Below are 7668 nucleotides of genomic sequence, written 5' to 3'. Positions count from 1 at the left end.
TAACAAAGAGTTGTAAGGAGGCATTTGTTCAGAAAAGGGAAGCAGTGAAAATTGGGAATAAAACCAGCTCTGGAGCTCAGCATCGTAAGATTTATTTCATTTAAGCCCCTCGGGTAAAGCTATGCCAAATCTGATGCTACAAGAATGTTTTTCAAACATTGTTTTTAGCAACAGAACTCCCTCACACTACAACTCTCATGCAGATTCCCCAGATTTAAGACGGATCAAAACCACTGCTCTGGTAAAATGGGAGTCAGGCCATGTGTCCTGAGCTCCACGTTGCTCTTACAGAGCTGAGGCTTCTCAGAGAATAATGTGGAAAACGCTCTTCCAGCACAAACCTAACTGGTTTGCAAGTTGTAACTTGGCCAGCTTCTGCGAGAGGGGGCACAGTGTCCCTGGCACTCTATTGCGGTTTGAGGGGGCAGCGGGGGCACGGGGCGCATTAGGAACAGCTGCGCCCAGGCTCCTGAACTACTTGGCACTGCGTTTGTACATGTCTCAAGCCTGTTCCTTAGGAGCTGTGCCCTTATTTGAGCCAGAACTACACAAAGGCATTGTCCTCAAACACTGGGTCTCCTCTTTCTTGACTGGCTCTTGTTTACTCATTCATCAGCAGGTGGCGGCTGGAACGTTCCCCTTTGATTTTGTGGCTCAGGAGCAGCGGGCCAAGACCTAAGCTGAATAAACATCATATCATTTGGCACTGGCAGGATTCCTGGTATCCCGGGTCAGGCGAGGTTTAAGGAGGATTAGGTTTAGATTAGAAAGAGGGTTGAGTTATTTTTTTCCCCTGTGGTCTCTCTTAAGTGCCTTAGGGTTTTGTAAGAGGAAAGTGGGCTGATAGCCTGGGCTCAGTTGCTCCAGAAATAAAAGTGGTGAGCTTGGTGTTCTTTTCTGGAAGATCAGAGTATGTTCTTCTCCTGAATGTGGTTTCTCGCGGGAGGGTGCTGGGCGCTTCAGAATTTGTTGAATGCTCTACACCTTTTCTCCAGAAAACTATGTGCACGTGTGTGGGCGGGCGCGCATGCGCACACCTGCAACACGCGGCCACATCCACACAGGCGCGCGCGTGCGCATACGCACTCACACGTTTACTTACTCCCCGCGGGTTCCTGAGAAACGCAGGCTGGACTACTTTTCAGAGCCTACGCAACTCACTAAGGAGAGAGACATCACTCTTTCCAAGGTAAGCCTGGGGGTGCCCCCATTAGCTGTCGTCCCCAGAGTGGCTCCTCGGTGACCACTGGCCGTGCTGAATGGCCCTTGGAGTCACAACGCCGGGTTTCCTTGGTAGTCTGGCCTTGGGGAGGCTGGCGGTGGGCTCTGGCACTCGCTCTTGTTTATAACACAAAGCCTTGCTCCACTCCCTGGCGAAGGCTTGCAAACCCAAACCGCTTCATTTCCCAGCCACAAACAGGTTAGTGGGTAGTGGGGGAGGGGAACAATACCATGGCGAACACCTTTTGAAAGCACGCCTTCTCCTTAGATTCCCTGGAAGGTTGTCTTTTCACCGCAGGGTACGCCAGCTCCAGCTTTGCTTCTGGGGGAAACTGTGGTTACCTCTGCCCTTCAGGAAAAGAAATGGCTGGCTGAATTTTAACTCCTTGTTCTTCTCTTTTTTATTGGTGTCCTCCGCACCACCATCATTTTTTTAAGGGGAAGGCGAACATGTATTTTCCTTCAAATAAATGGATGTTCCCATTTACAGTTAAGAGACGGGAGTGCCCAGGCTGCCGTTTACTTGTTTAACAGTGAGCAAGTCATTTAACCTCTCTGAGCCTCAGTTTTCTGCAGGGATTAAAACACTACCTGCTGCCTGGGGTAGTCATGAAAAACCAACATGGGGCAAGTAATTGGCAACTCTCTCACTCCAAGTGAACATTTGGGATTGGTTTACCGTTTATACTGTAAGTAGATTCTTATCCTCCAGTGCAACATGATTTCCCTCTAAAAACTTTGCCTTCTAGAACCTTAAACACAAGCATAGGCTTTCTCCAGTTTTGCATAAGGAATTTCCACTTGCCACCTCTAGAAAGAGCAACTACTTAAGTGGCATCATTTTAGGGACTGGTTGAAGATTCTAATCCCAAATAGTACTCTTAGCATCAAGATAAGGGAACTTGGTTGTGTCCAACCTAGTCTACTGCATAATAAATATATTTTAAAACATTCAAACTCTGCTTTTCATCTTTACACCACTGTCATGTAAGTGGAGAAGTCCATACTGGTGTCTATAAGAGTTAACATTTATTTGAGCACTTTTCATGTCCTAGTACATGTCCTAAGCACTTTACCTAGTTTAATCCTTTCAATAACCCTCCAAATAGGTACTATTATTATTTTATAAATGGAAACAGAGGCTCAGAGAGGTTAAATAAATGGTCCAGGGTCACAGAGCTTGTGAGTACCAGAGCTAGTGGTAAATATCCAGCCTCTTGCTGCTTTGATCTCCAACTTTTTAAGAGAATGTGTTGCCTCTCCTTTATGCTCCCGAAAATAATAATTTTCAGTTGAGAAGTTCATCCTTTCTCCCTTTGATAGGCCTGACAGTCTCCCCCTAGCAGAAATCTCAGATGGCTTAACACTGTCCAGAGTTTCAGATTTATTTAAAGCAGCCTTCAGATTGTTTGTAAAGCCGCTGGAAAATTTATTTTTTAACCTCTATGCTGAAGAAAATTATGTATGTGCGCACATGCTTCAGTGTTCATCAGTAAGGGGAGGAAGATGTAATAGTGTCAGTTTACATCATCCAGAATGTTTGCTACTAAACATAAGAAATAGTTGTTAAAGCCATGCACAGACTCACATGCTGGTGCTTACAGAACTTACACCATGATCTCCAGGTTATCCTCTCATTTCTGTTGGCCCGGAGCAGGTTTTGAATATGAACTAAACTTCTTTATGTGATTTTTTTTTCTGATTATTAAAGTGATATATATATATCCATTGTAGGAAATTTAGAAAATATGGAAGAGTATGAAGAAGCCAGTAAAATTAAGCTAAATTTCTTAGTGTGTGATCTGGGCCCAAAATCAAAGCTTTTTTGGGTTTAGATAATACCTGTGCATTTGTGTGTGTGTGTGTGTGTGTGAAGAACTACAAAGAAAAAATTGCCTTTTGATTCCAGGGCAATTTTAAGGTATTTTACCATAAGTCATTTTAAAGCAGTCAAGTGAGAAAAAAGAAAATTTTCCCTGCTCCTAATTGTTACAGATGAATCTCTAGAGAATTGTTGAATTAGGGGGTAAAGTAAGCTTATGACATCCTCAAATGCTTTGAAATTTATGGCAAACTGGATTCTTGCTTTCTTTAAACTTCCAAAATGATCCTGAATCTTGAGTTTCCAAAGCTGTGAATTAAAAAATTTAACTAGAAATGTGATTTCCTGCTCTCCATTTTCCCTCATTTTCCTACCTAGTATAAAAGATTAAAATATTATACCTTAAAAAAGAAAATTATAAAAGTCAAGTTTTCCATAATCACATTTAGATATTTACAGTTCTTAATATATACATCTCATCTGAACATGAGTCAAAGAATACACTCATATATTTCTCACTATACTGGCCATCAAATATTTTGAAATACTTAAAAGTCATTTTCATGCACAGATTGCATATGAACACGTAATAGAAAAAGATCAGACCATTTGCTTGTTTACATCCTTTAATCAACTACCCTGAACTGATACTGTGTTCAGAATGTCTTCAGTGGTATGTGAAAAATAAGGTAGATTGGAACCTTATTTTCCTCTTTGATCTCAAGTCAGATCAGAGAGGAGTTGACTTCATTCTAAACGACATTACTTCTTTTGTTGGCTATGGGCCTAGATCTGTGAAGCAATTAATGTTTTCACGTTTATAGTCCACAATTTCAAAGGCATTAATTGCTTGTATAATTATGTATGTAATATTTATGTACTTGCTTATCACTTCACTTAATCTGAGAACCTTAATGTAATTCATAAATATTAACATACTATAATTATGCTTTATCACAAGAAAAATACGATGTACAGTCATTGATAGTTTTAAATCATCATTAGCTTTGTAGTTGACCTAGAAAGCTGACATTTAGATTTGTGGCTGTGGCTTCTATCTTACAGTAAGTCATTATTTTTGTGTGTGTCAGTGATTTGTACCACATATTGAAAGAAGTCTGGATGATGATCGGCATTGCCAAGTGGTTGATACCAGAAGAGCACAATGTAAGTTTACTCTTGCCTACTTTAAGATTTTCAGTGTTTTGCCTTTAAGATGTTAGGAGCATCTTTAATTGAACACATGAGATTTGATTCTTAGGGTTCTCTAAATAACTGATACCACACTTCCTAGAGTGAGTTTTGAAAACCAGCCAAACAAATAGAAAGTCTATTATTCTAAGCACAGCATTTACCAGGACGAAGACAATAAACAAACAAACCAACATTACAGTGATACCTAGTCTGGATATCTGTCTAGGCGTGTGACCTTTGCCCTTTGCCTTTTTCTCTGAACCCTCTGAATATTTTGACCTTTTTTTCCTAAACCTCAGATCTCTGGCCTGTGTTATTTGTTGTCATTGCCTTCACTGTTATTGCTGCTTTTTAGTTAATTCTCTTAGGATTGTGGAGCTCCATGCTATGAATTATGATTTATAATCTCTTGTTCTGTGTTTATGACAGTCTGCCTCTTTCTAACATGATTTATTGCTGACCTTGTTTTTAACATTTGAACATAATGCTTTTATATTTCAAAGCTGAACTTTGATCTCTGTGTGTATGTATTTTTTAATCTTGAGCAGTGAATCTGAGGAACCACAGATGAGAACCAGTAAAAAAGAAAAAAAAAATTCCTGAAATGCAGTAGTAGTAGTTGCTGTGATTGAACAGGAGGGATGTGAAGGCTGTAATGCACACAGCCTCAGAAGAGGAGCTTGTTTGGAGTGTAAATCTAAGTCACTCCCTGGCCCAGTGATACTCCACCAGGGCCTTGGATGTCAGGAGGATCATCTGTGACTTTATAGTGAATAACAATGTCTGCTTTTTCAAAAGAATGAAGAAAGATGGGAGGCACTCTTATCTACTTTAAGTATACATTTTTCCTAGCAATATGCTAATTTAACAAATATCTGTATATATCTCAACGTGTCAGTAATATTAGTCATGTTCATGTTAGCGTGTTTAAATGTTGGTAAATGTGTCATTGTAGCCATTTGGGTTGCAGACTTATAATACAGATAATGCCCCCATGAGGACATACTTAGATGGTCTTCTCAAATTTTTCAATTTTGCGTTTAAGTTAATATTAAAGGAAGTAATTACATTATAAAATTACAGTTTCTCAAAAGGCTTTTGAGTCCAGGTTCCTGCTGTGGTGGAAGGTGGCAGTTACTGGTCTTAGGCTTTAGACACTGTATTTTCATTAAGGTTAATTCTACTGTTTGCATGGTGGTCCATCCCTACACGGAATAACCCATTTTGTAGGATGCCTTCTTTAAAAGTAATAGAACTTCCTACTGACACAATGTAAGACTAATATTTTAAAAATTATTATTCTCGAGCAGTCCTCAGTAGAAGCAGAGAAAAGTGACCATTTTTCTTCCTTGGTTCCTTCCTGATTTACATTCTAGTTAAAAGGAAATGTATGAATCCTGTACGTTTATACCACGTGGCTAGCAAGTCAGTATTCTGTTATCAGAACTTACCTCTTGTCTTTACCTGGTTGGAGATTCACCAAACTCTGTCAGATAAGGGCCTCTGAAGAATATCTTTTGGAAGAAGCACAGGCATGGATTTAGTGCATCTTGATCCAAATATATTTCTTCTGTGTCACCCACCATGTGACCTTGGGCAAATTAACCTCGGTTTCAACACCCGTCAAAAGAAGAAACCAATAGCTAATTTTTAGAATGGTGATAAGGATTAAATTAGGTAAAAAACATAGACTAAGTACCTAAAACAGTGTCTTCTACATGCTACACAGACCTGTAAATAGACCTAAGGTAATGAGCTAATCTCTGAAATATGTCTATAGTCCTCATTAAATCTCCTGTCTCATAATTCTCTCCAGAGTTTATGAAAAACAGTGAGCTTTTCCTTATGTAAAAATAATCCCGCCTTTCAGAAAGAAAATTGCCACTTTATGTTTACCAGCAGTTATTCCTTCTTTGTCTTACTTGTTCAGCCGAAACAGTATACAATAATTGAAACAGTTGTTGAGAAATCAAAACACTGTGTCCTTACTTGGGTTGACCACAGTTGGTGATGAAATTTGGAAGATATAGAAAGACAAGAAGAAGCCATATGGATACGATTTCTTAAAAATGTAAGATGAAATTCAAGCAAGGTATTCTAATGTACTGGCAAAATGGAAGGGGTTGCTGGACCATCTCCTCTGATCACTTAATCTTAGAGGTAGTTATGAAGAGAAAAATCCATTCAGGAGAGTGTCTAAGAAGATAAGTTCTGAAGAGGCGCTGGGAAAAAAAAAGTGATTAATCCTATCAAAAGCAGTGGGCAGGGGAGACCAGAATAATAGTGAGTCTCAAGTGTTTCACAAAGACCTTTTGTGTATGCCATCTCTGTTCTTTAGAGCAGCCTTGAGAGAGGGGAACCTCACTTATTATCATTATTTTATAGATGTGGAACTGAAGCTCAGGCACAATCAAATGACTTGCCCAAAGTCATACAGCTAGTAAAGAATGAGGCTAAGACCTGAACACAGGTCTTCCAATTCAAAGGCCATTATAACCTGCTTTGAGGGAACATCACACGTGGTTGTGTCACTAAGGACTACTGACTGATTAGCTCTGTTCATAATAGAAGGCAGACTTTTTCTTCCTTGAATATATTCACCTGAATAACTAAGGGAAATGTTTAGAAGCCTTAAATAAAAACATTATCTTTCAGGTTATCTTCAGCTTCTAAATGTTTCTTATGTCAATATATTAAGTTTCTGAGGGATATATATGTCCCAGAAGAGACTTCAGGAAAACATAACTGTGTTAATACCATCTGAGGCTTGAGCCCAAACCCATATTGGATTTCCTATCCTGGTGACATCAGCTAGGCTATGTCTTCACCTCTAGGTGAATAAGGCTTAGTATAAAGGCAGACCAAAGATAAGAGGCTTGATTATTGCACTCCAGACCATACTGGACATTTGTCAGTCATCTTGCAGAAAATTAAAAAATAAAATTAGCTGAGATATAGTAACACATATGGTAAAATACACAAACTTTCAGTGTACAACTTGGTGAATTTTTACTCATGTATCCACCCATGTAAACCACTAGCATTAAGACATGGAACATTTCTGGCACCTGCAGGCTATTTCAGAGTATCTGTAAAAATGAACTTCCCCGCTCTAAACTATCAATGGGTAATAAGACAGCCTTTGTCTACAGACCTAACTGGGCAGGCACGTGCAAGCAAGTATTTTAAAACTTAACGGAGTCTCTAGCTATTCAGAGGGATGCCTTAAGTTGACCACGGGGGTGGGTCAAGCATTTACTGGATCTTGCTGTTTTGGGCTGTTGCTCTGCAATATTTCACCCGTCTGTTCACTCTTAAGTAGTTTATATCCGAGGAGATGGTCACTCCTTCCACGTGGTTTTTTTGTTGTTGTTTTTTTAATTGAAGTACAGTCAATTGCAGTGTGTCAATTTCTGGTGTACAGCACACTG

General features: G+C 39.5%; 1 long non-coding RNA gene across 1 annotated transcript in view; it reads left to right on the top strand.

Annotated features, from left to right (window-relative positions):
- The first annotated feature begins 1054 nt into the window (after nucleotides 1-1054).
- LOC116280282 (uncharacterized) overlaps nucleotides 1055-7668 on the top strand; it is a 74127-nt gene continuing 67513 nt past the window's right edge. Inside the window, exons 1-2 of the long non-coding RNA XR_012072033.1 lie at nucleotides 1055-1189; nucleotides 4135-4210. This is a non-coding gene — a long non-coding RNA (uncharacterized lncRNA). The remainder of the gene's footprint in view (nucleotides 1190-4134; nucleotides 4211-7668) is intronic.

Source organism: Vicugna pacos, chromosome 4 (genome assembly GCF_048564905.1).
Source record: "Vicugna pacos chromosome 4, VicPac4, whole genome shotgun sequence".
Taxonomy (NCBI): Eukaryota; Metazoa; Chordata; class Mammalia; order Artiodactyla; family Camelidae; genus Vicugna; species Vicugna pacos.
Note: the sequence above shows the minus strand (reverse complement) of the source record. Positions and strands in the feature narration are given on the sequence as shown.